Source organism: Diplotaxodon limnothrissa, linkage group LG19 (assembly GCF_057381915.1).
Source record: "Diplotaxodon limnothrissa isolate DT_005_m linkage group LG19, D_limnothrissa_male_GT1.1, whole genome shotgun sequence".
NCBI classification, from domain to species: Eukaryota; Metazoa; Chordata; class Actinopteri; order Cichliformes; family Cichlidae; genus Diplotaxodon; species Diplotaxodon limnothrissa.
This window is the reverse complement of record NC_140614.1, coordinates 8,947,945-8,963,828: the sequence shown is the minus strand read 5'-3', so window position 1 is coordinate 8,963,828 and position 15,884 is coordinate 8,947,945.

Sequence of the window (15,884 nt, the reverse complement as noted above, 5' to 3'; positions counted from 1 at the left end):
TATCAGGTTGCCACCAAAAATAGCCTTTCGGCTAGTGCTAAGGGGAAGTCGTACTATGATCAGAAGGTGAGGGGAGTGGTACTGAAACCAGGGGACAGAGTGTTGGTGAGGAACTTAGGCGAGCGGGGTGGACCTGGCAAATTACGCTCCTACTGGGAGAACAGGATATATGTGGTCAAGGAACAGGCTTCGGATAACCCAGTGTATGTCGTCCATCCAGAGGGTAATGACCAGGGAAGGACTCGGACCCTGCACCGGAACTTGCTCCTCTTGGTCAATGATTTGCCAGTAGAGTTCCCACCACAACCAACTAAACTAACCTTAAGATCGACTCACAAACAGACCAATGCTCGAGTGAGGGGTAAAGACAGGGAAGGACGGATAGAAAATGCTGAGACCTCTGATTCAGATGATGACCCGGGTAGTGGCTACTGGCTGAGGGTACCACCAATCCAGGCTGAGTTCAGAACAACCGTCCCTTCCGGGAAACAGGCTGTCAGCCAGGACAGATTGGAACCGGGTAGGCAGACGCAGGCTCAGTTTGAAGGAGGATCTGTTCTGAGCCCGAGAGATCTTGAAGAGCCAGGACGAAGGACACCTGTGATAGATGCCGAGGACATTGTTGAGAATCTGTCAGAGGTGGCTGGAGCCCACGAAGGAGGTCCATTAGGAAGAGGGGGTCCCATGGCACCTGAGAATGGAGATGAAGTTGAGACTCACCAGTGTGACCGCGAGGGGAGTAACAGTTCGGCAGCCCTTAGCTTGCCTCAGTCAGAAGTGGAACCTGAGTTACCTCGACATGAGTGCTGTGATGAGCAGGTAGGAGACTCTCAGTCTAGCTCACCTGCCCCACTGAGGCGATCCACCCGACAGAGGCGTCCAGGCCAAATGCTCACCTATTCATCTCTAGGTCATCCAACCTACCAGTCACGGCCCACTGTAAACATGGTAGATACTTACCTCGTGCCTTCGGCCACCCTGTGGCCCCCACAACCAAGCCTATCTTCATTCCAAGGCCCACCGGTCGTCCAGGTCCCATATATCTCTCTTCTCTACCCCATATGTAGTTATTAGGAAGAAGCCCTAAACTATGGTGGTTGCTTAATCCTAGAGAACCAAACATTCCTAAGTGCTTGAAGTTTTAATTTAAGGGTTTGATTATTCACTGTCCGAGATTTGACGAGAATACAGAGATTGGGAGTGTAAATTTGTTTCAAGTGTCAGGAGCCACTTTTGTTGTAGGGGAGTGTGTGGCACCCCTGTGAGGGAATGACCACATTAATGTTATTTTGTGTAAAACACTCATGTAACGGGACATTTTTCATTGCTATATGTATTTATTTTCAGTTCTTTAAGAGGATAGAAAATCCATGTAATAGGGATTCATTTTATGTTAGAAAGCAGTGAGGGCGGAACTTTGGTGCTTGCTCCGGGGTTTGGGGGTGCAGTAAGTGGAGCCCACCTTCCGCTGCTTCCTCAGACACGTTCTGGAGGAAAGCAGAGACGCATCGTGTCTTCCTTACTCCGCTCTTCACCTGCTTTTACAGGTCGGTAAATGGTGCTCGCACCGAAAATGTTGTTTATTGTTACCATGGTTACCCACGTTAACGTGAATGAGAGAGTTAAGGCGGTCCGCCCGAGTTAATTACATGTAAACGCGGGAGAAAACCAGAGGAGTGTCCCGTGCGACCGCACCGCGAGCCCGCTCGTTAGGTGGAGCGCTCGTGAAGCAGAGTCAGTGCGCTCCTATGCTCGGTGCAAACGTGTTGTAATGCTCCAATCGAATCAGTTCTGTGAGATGTGAATGTTAATAGTTATGTTGAAAGTGACTGAGTAGATTAGCTAGTGTAACACAAGCACTCTGAGCAACTCTGTGTAGCTAACAGAGGCATTCACGGGTTAATTAAACAAGCTGTGTTTCATGATGCACTAAATAGTGATTTTGCCAGTAAATTACTGGAGGGAACAAATGTAATGTATTTACCAATGCTGTTATTGAATATAACTGTTTAGCCAGTAAGACACTGCAGAAGACAATGTGATGTGTTTATTGATATGATAAAAGAATGTAGTTGTTATGGAAAGAAGTGTGAACTTAAGAAACTGAACCAGTTAAAAAGAGTATATTTCACTGATGTTGTGAAATAAGTAAATGTAATTGATGTGAATGAGGAACCAGCTGAACAGTATATTGAAAGCTCATGTTTAGTGTTTTATAGCATTTATTTGTGTGAAATAAATCAGACTCAGACACGTTCTGGAGGAAAGCAGAGACGCATCGTGTCTTCCTTACTCCGCTCTTCACCTGCTTTTACAGGTAACATATTGTCATCGTGGTCTTCATCCTTGGGACCCGTAACATCAGCTTTAATTAGAAGTGCGTCTTGTCTTATTGCCTGATATTGATTGTAGCTATTTGGGATTCGATCGCACCTACTGCTAATTTTCCACAGCATATTAGAAATGTGCACCTTGTTGTTCTTGTTTTTCGCAGGGTCCAGATGAAGGCTTCTAAATGAAAATCATGTGGAGGTTATAATGGCAATGACAGGACGGTCGCAACAAATTTCACTCAGATCTTTCTGCTTGCTTTACTCTAATTTGCTTTCTCTTTGTTTATATCCATGCAACAGTTGTGAGAGCTGTTTGCTTTCATATCATTTTATTCTGCTTTTTACTGCATTTATTTTAAATTATTGTTTATTTGCTGACTGCCGTCAACAAATATTTGCTTATACACTTCCTCTTTCTTTATGGCTCGCCACAGTGCATCGTCTGTCTTCATCTCACCCTGTCTGAAACGCCTCTTCTGTCACCAACCCTCTGAATGTCTTCCTTTGCAATATCAATGAATCATCCCTGGGCTCTTCCTCTTTTCCCCCTGGCCCCAGTCTCTCCACTATCCATCCTTTGTCCTTGTCCAAACAATTCTTGTCTCTCTAACTTTGTCTCCAAACCTTTCAAAACCCTCTGATGTAATTTCTAATTTTCTCCATCCTGGTCATTCTCAATGTAAATCTCCACATCTTCAATTCTGCCACCTCCAGCGAAGCCTCCTGCCTTTTTTGTCAGCGCCACTATTTCCAAACCATGCATCACAGCATGTCTCACTACCCTTTCACTCTCGCTGGTTGAATGCTGACCCCAGGTATTTAATCTCACCCTCTCTACAACTATTCCTCGCAAATTGGCTGTTAAACACGTCTCCCACACGTCTCCCGCATTCTGTCTTGCTTTTATTGGAGATTATGTATGGGAATTTCAGGAGCGGGACCACACCTCCAAACATGCTCCTTCCTGTTGTCATCTACAGTGGGGCAAAAAAGTATTTAGTCAGCCACCGATTGTGCAAGTTCCCCCACCTAAAATGATGACAGAGGTCAGTAATTTGCACCAGAGGTACACATCAACTGTGAGAGACAGAATGTGAAAAAAAAATCCATGAATTCACATGGTAGGATTTGTAAAGAATTTATTCGTAAATCAGGGTGGCAAATAAGTATTTGGTCAATAACAAAAATACAACTCAATACTTTGTAACATAACCTTTGTTGGCAATAACAGAGGTCAAACGTTTACTATAGGTCTTTACCAGGTTTGCACACACAGTAGCTGGTATTTTGGCCCATTCCTCCATGCAGATCTTCTCGAGAGCAGTGATGTTTTGGGGCTGTCGCCGAGCAACACGGACTTTCAACTCCCGCCACAGATTTTCTATGGGGTTGAGGTCTGGAGACTGGCTAGGCCACTCCAGGACTTTCAAATGCTTCTTACGGAGCCACTCCTTTGTTGCCCGGGCGGTGTGTTTTGGATCATTGTCATGTTGGAAGACCCAGCCTCGTTTCATCTTCAAAGTTCTCACTGATGGAAGGAGGTTTTGGCTCAAAATCTCACGATACATGGCCCCATTCATTCTGTCCTTAACACGGATCAGTCGTCCTGTCCCCTTGGCAGAAAAACAGCCCCGCAGCATGATGTTTCCACCCCCATGCTTCACAGTAGGTATGGTGTTCTTGGGATGCAACTCAGTATTCTTCTTCCTCCAAACACGACGAGTTGAGTTTATACCAAAAAGTTCTAATTTGGTTTCATCTGACCACATGACATTCTCCCAATCCTCTGCTGTATCATCCATGTGCTCTCTGGCAAACTTCAGACGGGCCTGGACATGCACTGGCTTCAGCAGCGGAACACGTCTGGCACTGCGGGATTTGATTCCCTGCCGTTTTAGTGTGTTACTGATGGTGACCTTTGTTACTTTGGTCCCAGCTCTCTGCAGGTCATTCACCAGGTCCCCCCGTGTGGTTCTGGGATCTTTGCTCACCGTTCTCATGATCATTTTGACCCCACGGGATGAGATCTTGCGTGGAGCCCCAGATCGTGGGAGATTATCAGTGGTCTTGTATGTCTTCCATTTTCTGATGATTGCTCCCACAGTTGATTTTTTCACACCAAGCTGCTTGCCTATTGTAGATTCACTCTTCCCAGTCTGGTGCAGGTCTACAATACTTTTCCTGGTGTCCTTCGAAAGCTCTTTGGTCTTGGCCATGGCGGAGTTTGGAGTCTGACTGTTTGAGGCTGTGGACAGGTGTCTTTTATACAGATGATGAGTTCAAACAGGTGCCATTCATACAGGTAACGAGTGGGGGACAGAAAAGCGTCTTACAGAAGACGTTACAGGTCTGTGAGAGCCAGAGATTTTCCATGTTTGAGGTGACCAAATACTTATTTGCCACCCTGATTTACGAATAAATTCTTTACAAATCCTACCATGTGAATTCATGGATTTTTTTTTCACATTCTGTCTCTCACAGTTGAAGTGTACCTCTGGTGCAAATTACTGACCTCTGTCATCATTTTAAGTGGGGGAACTTGCACAATCGGTGGCTGACTAAATACTTTTTTGCCCCACTGTATATAGGTTCCCCCAGTTCTGCAAACTGTTCATTCTCATTTACGTGCCCCACCCTCCCTCCGTCCTTGTTCTCAATTCTTTAACACGGTGATCTCCCAGGCCCGGGAGCCGTCGCCGCCCCCAAACCACAGCTCAATTCATGTCCAAGCGTTCACCTTTACCTACTAAAACGCTGTCAAATCTAAAATGAGGACATGGGCCCAGCTAGTGAACTGACTTTTAATCCTCTTCTCTACAGTGCATACCTCCACCTCTCCAGGCTCTCTTCCACCTGCTTCCTGCTCTCAGTACATATCACAATGTAGTCTGCAAACAGCATAGTCCACAAAGACTCCTGCCTGACCTCATCTGTTAACCAGTCCATCACCTGATTTAATCTCACGCCCACCTTAAACCCATCTGTCACTCCTACTGCACACATCAATACTTTCTCAGAGTCCCCACACACGTCCAGCCTCACACACTTTTTTGCCACTCTTAACTTCCTCATACAGTACCACAGTGTTTCTCTTGGCACCCCCGTCATATGCTTTCTCTACATCAACAAAGACAAAGTGCAACCCACTCTCCTCACTATTCTTTTCCATCAACACAGTCAAAGTAAACATCACATCTGTGGTGCTCTTTCTTGGGATGAAATCATACCGATGCTCGCTGATCGTGGCTTCCTGACCTCAAAATATCTTCAGCAAAAATACTTTATCCAAGGCCAAAGCTGAGAAGCGGAGATTGTGATCATATTTAATTTGTTAATTTGATGAATTTATGTGACTAATCTTAAATTTGACAAATTAAATATCAGGTATATATATCAGGTGTATATATCAGGGTGTTAAACATACTTCCCGGGGGCCAGAATCAGCCCAGTAAAGATTCCAATGTGAAGAAAAGCATAAATTTAGAATTTGTAACTGTATTTTCATACATTTTACAGCTTTTCCTACTGATAAAGACCTACCCCACAGCCATTCACACTGCACAAAAGTAATAAATAAACTATTAAATGAAAGAAGGTGCTGTTTTTTTTTATGATCTACAACAAGAATTTCTGATTTTTACAATTTGTCAAAAGTCAAATGTATAAAAGAAAAATAGTTTCTGCATTATGATTAGAGGACAGTCTGGGCAAAAATCAACCATAACATTTTCTGTAGTTTTATTACATATATTTCAATTTAAGCCCAAAGAGTCATGGTGACAGATTTCTTTCATTTAATAAGGCAGTATTTCTTTAACGTGTTCTTTAACTGGGACATAAAGTTGAAATTGCACTTCTTTGTCTTATTGAGACATAGGGATTAAATGTGTAGTTAAACTTCTTTACACTGGCCCACTTAAGATCAAAGTGGGCTGTATGTGGCAGACGATGTAAAATGAGTTTTGCATCCCTGATGTAGCTTTTTTACAGTGATGCTTTTCCTAGTTTAAGATGTGAGAAGTATATGGTTTGGGCTCTTCTTCCTGGCTGACATTACCTATGTGCTGATGTATCTGGATTGGGAAGAATTTTCATTTATCTGATGATAAATTATCATTTAAAAGTAAAGAAGAGACAGGAGAAACACCTGTTATCTGTTGGCAGAGTTGAGCAGAGCATAAACAGGTAATCCAGGACCTGTTAATTTTTAACACTGTCATATTATGTTTAAGTATACATATATGAATAAGTAATAAGTATCAGCTGATCTGATTTCTAAATAGTTAAATACCAGTATTGTTCTTAAAAATCTTATACTGGTCTGACTGTAGTTGGAAAGTATCTATGTTTTAGAATTTGAAGCTTCTTCATAGCAAAATCTATGTCTAAGGATTTATTTCATCCTCGCAAAAATGTTGTCTTCTGCTAATATCAGTTGTATTGCCTGACACCAAGACTGACACCAACTTTTAGAATGATTCTTCAAAGTTGTCTTTCACCTGCATGTAAAGTATGTTTATGTTTTATTTCATGTTTCATCAGCAGTTGTAGCTCAGGAAGTCAAGCAGGTCACCACCTGCTCTAGCCTAGTCTAGTAACTCCAAGTTATTATCCAATGCACCCATTAGAGTATGATGGATTTAAGCATGTCGTTGGTTTTGGTCACATCAAACAGTAAAATGAAATATTGATAATACAGTAATACTGATATGGATACAATCAGTAATCAGAGAATCAGAATCAGAATCAGAATGGGTTTTATTGCCAAATGTTGAGCAGGTTTACAACATTAGGAAATTGCTGCGGTGCTTCAGTGCAAACATGCTGTCATAAATTGCGCTTAAATAGACATGAAAAAATAAAAGTAAGAATAAGAATTAAAAGTGCTACGTAGAAAGATATATGCATGAGATATACATGAGATATATACATGAGAATAAGAATTAAAAGTGCTACGTAGAAAGGTATATACATGAGTGCAGGTGGTGATCAGTGCCAAAACATGGAATCATGCAGTGAACACAGCGTAGGGTCATGAGTTAGTGGTGGGGACAGTCGTACGTTTATTGTTCATGTGTCCAACAGCAGAGGGGAAGAAACTGTTCTTATGGCGAGAGGTTCTGGTGCGAATGGACCGGAGCCTCCTGCCTGAGGGGAGCAGGTCAAACAGACTGTGTCCAGGGTGAGAAAGGTCAGCTGAGATCCGAGCTGCACGCCGCAGTGTCCTGGAGGTGTACAGGTCCTGCAGAGATGGGAGTCTACAGCCAATCACCTTCTCAGCAGAGCGCACAACACGCTGCAGTCTCTGTTTGTCCCTGATAGTGGCTCCAGCGTATCACACGGTGATGGAGGAGGTGAGGATGGACTCGATGATTGCAGTGTAGAATTGCATCATCGTCCGTGTTGGCAGGTTGAATTTCTTCAGCTGCCTCAGGAAGTACATCCTCTGCTGGGCTTTCTTGATGACGGAGGTGATGGTGGGCTCCCACTTCAGGTCCTGAGTGATGGTGGTACCCAGGAAGCGGAATGAGTCCACAGAGGTGATGGGGGTGTCAGTCAGGATGATGGGGGGGAGTGGGGCTGTGTGCTTCCTGAAGTCCACAATAATCTCCACTGTCTTCTGGGCATTCAGCACCAGGTTGTTGTGGCTGCACCAAGACACCAGACGTTCAACCTCCCTCCTGTAGGCAGACTCATCCCCGTCCGAGATGAGCCCAATAACGGTGGTGTCATCTGCAAACTTGATTAGCTTGACAGACTGGTGGGTGGAGGTGCAGCAGTTGGTGTACAGGGAGAAGAGCAGAGGAGAAAGAACACAGCCCTGAGGGGAGCCGGTGCTGATGGTCCGAGAGTCCGAGACATTCTTTCCCAGCCTCACATGCTGCTTCCTGTCCGTCAGGAAGTCAGTGATCCACCGGCAGATGGGATCAGGCACATTCATCTGGGAAAGCTTGCCTCGGAGATGGTCTGGAAGGATGGTGTTGAAGGCAGAGCTGAAGTCCACAAACAGGATCCTGGCGTAGGTTCCTGGGGAGTCCAGATGCTGCAGGATGAAGTGTAGGGCCATGTTGATGGCGTCATCTACAGACCTGTTGGCTCTGTATGCAAACTGCAGGGGGTCCAGGAGGGGGGCCGTGAGGGTCTTGAGATGGGAGAGAACTAGGCGCTCAAATGACTTCATGACCACAGATGTCAGAGCCACGGGTCTGTAGTCATTTAGTCCAGTGATCCTAGGTTTCTTGGGGACAGGGATTATGGTAGAGGACTTGAAGCAGGCAGGCACATGACATGCCTGCAGTGAGGAGTTGAAATGCAAGAGTACAGCGTGTTTGCTTGATATCTGGTGCTAATTAGCACTAAACAGCTGAGACAGATGGAAATATGATTCATTTAGCTTGGTGACATAGATAATGCAATACTGACAACCTTAGTCCCACTTTTCCTGTCTGGGATGTAAATGTCTCTTTCTCTTATCTTAGAAACATATACGTACCATTTTACAAAAACTAGATAAGTCAACCCAGTCAACACAAAGGCTGGTATAAAAATTAATTGGGGTCCAATCAGGAACAAAGTAACCAGCAAGTCATCGCTTCCATGTCTAAAGCCATGTGAAAAACATCCATAAAACAAGTGATTACATGTTCGCAACAAGCAGTGCAAGACTTCAGACTGCAAAAAAACACACAAAAAAAATCATTTTGGAAGCCTCAGTGTTGCTGTCAAGCTTCTGCTCCCACTTGTCTGTCTAACGAGTAGCCAAGGAAAGTGCCACTACCAAATCCTAACTACTTGTCAACTGTCAGCACAACTCCAGGTACACCCAAGTCTTTCAACACACATCACTGGGGTGGGTGGTGGTGCAAGAAATCTACTCCAATATTTCGACTGCATTATTTATTGAGGGGGAAACTTACTTCTGTTGCCTTGTCTGGAAAGCAATGATGACATTTCTGATTTTCATATGCATAACGATCTGCTCTTTTTCATACTAAATTCAGTTGAGGAACTGATTTCTATTTCTTTGCTACAGCACAGAATGAAATGTCTGGCAAATCGACTTTGTGACATTGCTGCAGAAATCGCATCTCGCTTGGCGTAATCTAAACAGCTTACTTATTTGAGGTTTGCATCCAGTACAACCAACAACATTAGGCGCTTTCACACTTGAAATGAAACTTGAAATGAACACAATCTCATTGTCTCGTGGTAAATACTGTCATATCTCCGGAGCCTAGTTTCCAATATTTACTTTTCTACTCATGTTGTAGATTTTCTGCCAGAAACTGCACTTACCATTTTGTGACAGGCCGGCATTATAAATGAGCTCTGCCACAGTCCAGCATGCTCTTTATTAAAGAACGTTATGATGAGCCAGCTCTGTTAGGCTTGAATCATAGACTCAGTCCCTCCCTCATTAACACCTAAAACTGACTGCACACTGCTGTTGCTTCCCCATTAGACAAGGATATGCTAATGCACTGTTGCTGATGACAAAAAAGTATTGCATATTTTTAATCAGCAGTATGTGCCTGAGTGCTTTTGCGCGTATGCTTGTTTTATACAGTTTTGTGTGTGTGTGTTTCTGCACGTGCAAATAGTCGTTCTTGTCTGTGTACACGTGGCTATATGGCTGTCATAGCACTTCCGCTTATATATGTGTGTATCGGTCTTGGGTGTGTGATTTTGCTGAGAGAGATCATTAGCAGTAATGTGCGCTGGCCTGATTCTCTGCCCGTCCTTTGCTCCTTTAGATGTATTAATATTTTGAAGGAGTCACCTGGTGAAACTGAAAGCTTATGCAAGCACAATTGCCATGAGAGCGTTGCATTGTGTACACTGGGCCTCATTAACAGGATGAAAATGGATAAAATTTGCACACACAGTATGTTGATACATTTGCGTCGAGGAGATTTGTTATGTCTTGCACTTCTGGACCAAGCTTTTACCATCGCTTTTGCACTGTTATGCTATTTACAAATTTTCACTGCTCATGTGCGAAACGTTTTATGGTTGTAGCTTTAAAGCTGCAGTTACAGCAGAACTCATTTTAAAAATAGTGAAGATTAATGAGACTTCAATTAGCCTGGTGTCAATTCACTGGTGTCAAATCATATATAGGTCAGATAACACAGTGTGTTAACACTAGCATCCCCCAGGCTTCTACCTTTCTACCTATAAAACCCGAGAGCAGCCAAATGGCTGGTAGGCTTTTAGCTAGGCTTTAGCTTCAGCCAAGTGGAAGCTAAATTGGCTAGTCATTCATATGTAAATTGGGTCGTTATCTGGGAATTCTGGAGGGAGGGGAGTGGGGGTGTGTGATTGAGGGCGTGGGGGAGCTGCTAAAAGCTGTGCACTTCCTTTTGTGTTTCATCTTGATGCATTCTCAATCATCCAGGGAAATAAATCTCCAAAAGTCACCAACTTGGAGTGTTTCAGTTTGCCATCTTAGGGAGAAATCAACACACATGGGTGTATGTCCTTTGTTGCTGAGATTTATTGATAAAAACAGTACAAAAAACCAACCATTTGTACACATATTTACAAATGGCCTGCTGAGTGGTGCATGGAGCATGTTCATTGGTTCATGGACCTCCCTGAACTAATGGCATTTATTGCAATTGTCATCTTGCGGGGGATTAACAGGGTTCCATCTCTAAATGACTGCTGGTGGGCAAACCTGGGAAACCCACAGATAATTGGAACTATGGCACGAATCATGTTATAAAACACGGCGACTGGCCAGCGCCGTGTTCCTCTGCGGACAGTGTACTCCCGAACCATCTGGTCCATCACATCCACGCCACACTTTGTTTTGTTGTAAAGGGAGACAGTGTTTGGCTTCCTTTTGGTGGTGTTATCAGTCTGAACCACGCTGTGCATGCTGCTAAGAATATAGACTGTCTTCTTCCGTTTGGCCGCATACGCCGTCAGCGTGGCAGCAGAGGTTGAAAACACCTAACAAATAAGATAAATTGTTATTTCCATAGCCCTTTTACACACAATGAAACACATAAACATAGAACCACAAAAGACCTGTAACATACCTGAGTGGTGAATTCATTGCGATCTGTCTGTCTAGTGGATTGAGGAATTTCCCTGCGAATCCTGTTGACTGTGCCGAGGATGGTGGTTTTCCGTCTAAGAAGTTTTTGTGCAAATGAAAGCGATGTGAAAAAATTGTCCGTGGTAACATTTCTGCCCTTGTCTAGGAATGGTTCCATCAGCCTCATTACTACATTTTCAGAAAGTTAAATATACAACATTTAGAAAAACAAATTTAGCCTCATAGGCCTCTGCCACAAAGGCCTAGAGAGCAAACAGCTACATAGCCCCCAGCCTACAACTGCTGACTAGGGGAAAATGGGTATTCCCAGGTGGTGAGTGGTCACAGTTGGAGTTTGCTGGTAGTTTCTCTGGTTGCCTTTCTTCTGGATTCATATTATTATGACGACAAGATTTCCTTTTTTGACCTAATTATTATGAAAAATCACAGCAGAATGAGTTTAACACTAGACAAAACTATTTCCTGTTTAACCAAGCACAGGTGAAAACTCATTTTCCATCACAGCACAACTACCAAAATACACTGTTATTTGTGAAAAGATTGAATCTTCATAACACTTTGACATGCATGTTTCATTTATCAAAGTAACTTTCAACCACTGCAGCACTTTTATCTTTCTGATAAACAGCCTCCTTTTTCCCCTGTAGAAATGGTGTCCAAGTCAAACGTAATCTTCAAAGCGATGCACTGAGGCATCCTCGTGGCTCAGTCGGCTCAGTTGTGTATCCAGTCCTTTGTTTGAATCTGGAACAGGACCTTTGTCACATGGCTTATTTTATTCCTTTTTTTTCTTCGCCATCCTTCTTCCACGGACTAATTAAATAAAGCTTAAAAACAGCAAACTGCAAAAAGATCAAGGTGAAAGCTAGGGTCAAAATCTGACAAATGAGCTGGAAAATATGAAAAAGCAAATACAAATGTATAAATACACATCTGATTCTAGATAATTTCATTAAAAACACTAAAGATGAAAAATGGTGATTCATGGCTGTAATATGTATTAAGAAAAAGAGGTGACAGTGAAAAATATAAAAACATGCCCAGTTTTACTCATAAACTTAACTTCCATGTTTCCTTGGTTTGAGGTAAACAGATGTCCTTTATTTTTTCTTACCTTCTTTTTACCTTTTATATAGATAGATAGATGTATATACTATAACTAGTAACTATTTGTAACTAGTTGGCCTATACAGTCATCTTCCATCACTGGCTTGTGTGTGCCTGGTTATTTAATGTTTCCATGAGTTCCAGTCCAGATTTCCTGTTGTTCTTTTTTAATAAATAAACTAACAGCAGAATGTGCCGTTTCGTTAGCCTGTAAGAGCCAACTAAATTCAAAGAGTGAAAATAAAGTGACTTTAGTGATACTCTTTGTCCCACTTCTTGGTAAGGTTGTAATCAAAAAGTTGGGCATCAGTGATATGGGCAGAACTTTGTGCCATCAGAAACTGAATTTGAATAAGTTAAATTCAAATCTGAATTGTAACTTGAATAAATGCTTTTTTAAACTGAATTTGAATTAATTTGAAATTCAATTTATTGGTTTGAAAATGATAATCACTAAATTGAAACTGAATTTTATATTTTGAAAATGAATTCATTTGCTTTGGTCATTCATGACATGACGAACAACTTCTGAAGTCTTAAGACGCTGTAGATTCCCTTCAGTAACACTTTCATTACGCTGGTAAACGTAGCACTATTAATCTGCGCTTGATTACTCTGGAACTGGAACCAGATGTAAGTCCCAAAAAACTGAAGTTTGGAACTGAAATTGAATGTTGAGAAGTAAAATACAGTTTCAAAGCAAATGAACGACACTTAAAGAAAAGCAACTGTTAGCTACTTAGCTAATATATATTTTGGCATTTAAGACTTTAAGAAAATTAATCTGGCACACCTTATGAAAGAACTAAGATAACCTAGTGTAAAACCCCAATTTTGTTAACAATTAAGTAAACAAGATAAAGCAATAATACATTTTAATTACCACCAGTCATAGGCAGTCAGTTAAGCTTAGCTAACCAGCTTACCATCAATGTTGTTTTTAGCTTAACAGAATAAATGTTAAAATATGTTTTCCCATTTTCTCTAAAGTGTGTTAAAACTTGTGCAAAGAAAACTTTAGAGCAGCATGATTGCATTAACAAACTATGCTGCACTGAACTGAATGTTCAACCATCAAGCCAGACTTTCAATTAAGGCAAATAAATGCAAGTTAGAACCCACTTTTCCCCTACCTCCACCATATTTAACTCAAGTTAATGAACAATGCATTTAAACCACTTTTATCCCAATAATTCCTTCTTAATAAACTCTGTGTACACATCAGGCTCTACTAAGTGAAAAAGCATGTAATGCTTTCACACTTGAAAATGACAAGGCCGACAGACAGACAAACAGCCTCCACTGCTGCAGATATCAAAGCAGATCATGGAAAACAAGAGCGCCAGAATTAAATTTACTCTAAAGACTCCAGCCAAAGTTATCCTAGTAGTCTCATGTTCAAATTCCCCAGTCTCAGCTCTCATCTCTATCTGACCAGCCCTTAGAGTGCACAGACTGGATGGTGTAATAATTTGTCCATTATCTTGCCTTGTTTGCTTGTTATATTGACAGATAAAGTGTTTGTTTTGTGGTTTCAGAAAGCAGCTGGAAAATTGAAGCAAAAACAACGTTAGACTTTTCCCTGCTTGAGGCCAGTGATGATGCAGATACTGAGTTCACCATCTCTCTCTGTAAAGTATGAACTGCAAACACTGATTACTCACTTAAAAGAAACATTAACATTTCACAAATTACCTTTGCTGTTACAGCGATTAGACAAAATTATAGGAATGTGCTTGTTTGATCTAAATAAAAGGAGCACTAGTTACATATTAACCAGACAATAATCGTTTTTGGTGTCCCCACTAGGGCATGACTACAAATTTCAGACGTAAGCATTTTTATGCGGGAACTGGCCCTGCTTTGACAGCTCACAGCACAAAAACCTAAATAAATAAATGAAATAAACTTGAAAAGCGCTCACAGTCCTCCTGGAAAAACTACCAGCTGCAGCAGCTTGTTGGTAAGAACTTTCCCTTACGAAGGCAATATGTGGACTGAGTTTCTTTTACCAGTGGAATGATGGAATGCCAAGGCATTTTGAGTGTTTTCCATTAGTCTGACAAATACTCAAGAGACATAATGTACCAGTTGAACACCTCCCCTTGGAGTCTGTGAGGCTCTGAGTGTATTGCAATGTAAGTGTTTTGGAGAGTTGGAGGAATGAGAGGTAGGCAGGAAGAGAGGGAGGAAAAAATACAGAGAGAAAGACAATAGGATGAAGGTGGTAAAAAAAAAAAAAAAGAGCAGGAGAACCAGAGAGAGAAAGAGATCAAGAGGGGAGAGGAGACAGAAATTAAATCAGGGGAAAGGGAGGGAGAGAGGGGGTTGAGCCAGCAAGAGAGAAATGGCATGTAAGCAGCACAGCAGAGAGAAATAACATCTCTCAGAGAGCATCTTGGTGTGAGTTTGTTGGTTCAAAGTAAGAGCACGTCAGGCTCCACGGGGAACCGTGGAGAGAAGCTTTTTGGCTTTCGATGCCTCCCGCAAAAACTGACGTTTGATTCCTAACACAACCTAACAGTTGTGTTTGGCCAGCAGGCCAAGGCTCTGATAGCAATCAGAGGGGCTCTGGGGATGAAGGCTGGTTGCTCACACCAAACACTTTTTGTAATGTGCTGCTTTAGCGGTTCAACATCTCAGAAAAGGTGCAAATTCCAAAGTTCTATAGGATGGTTTGCACCAACAGTCAGATTCATAAAATTCGACACGATTCTTTGAGCAGTAAACACTGCAGACATTTGTTTGGGGAGAGCAAAACTACACTGGACACTGGGTATTATATAACAGTGGTTCATCACCTACTATCAATGGTAGTGATAGTTAGATATGATAGTTAATATGCTGATCTTCTAGTATTACATGTTTTGATTCATACTTAGCGATCCAATGGAGTGTTTCCTGTTTCCTATTCCTTGCTAGAATCATTGTTACATGTTACGAAAAAAGGTTATGATGATTTTAAGTTTGTTTTCCACCACTTCCTAGTTCATTTTAGAATTACTCATCTTGTTTTATTCCTAATAGTTGTTTTCCCACTCTCTGTTTCATTTCCTGCTTTTGAACCCTACGTACCCTAACCCAAATTACTATATCCTGTTTTTAACATCCCATCAGTCCTCTCTGTAAATGTACTATCCTCTGTCTCTCTGTTCAATCTCAGACTTATGGTTTTGGACTGTGTTGTTGGCCTCACTCTTCTTTCTGTGTGATCTCTTACCTTATATTAAATATCTGGATTTTGAACTGCAAAGAAAGGGTGACCTAGAGTTTACACTGTCATTCACCCAATTAAAGCTGGGATAATCTCCAGTGCACCGTGACTCTAACCTGCATAAAAAGCTAAGAAAATGGATGGCTGGATGGGTATAATGTAT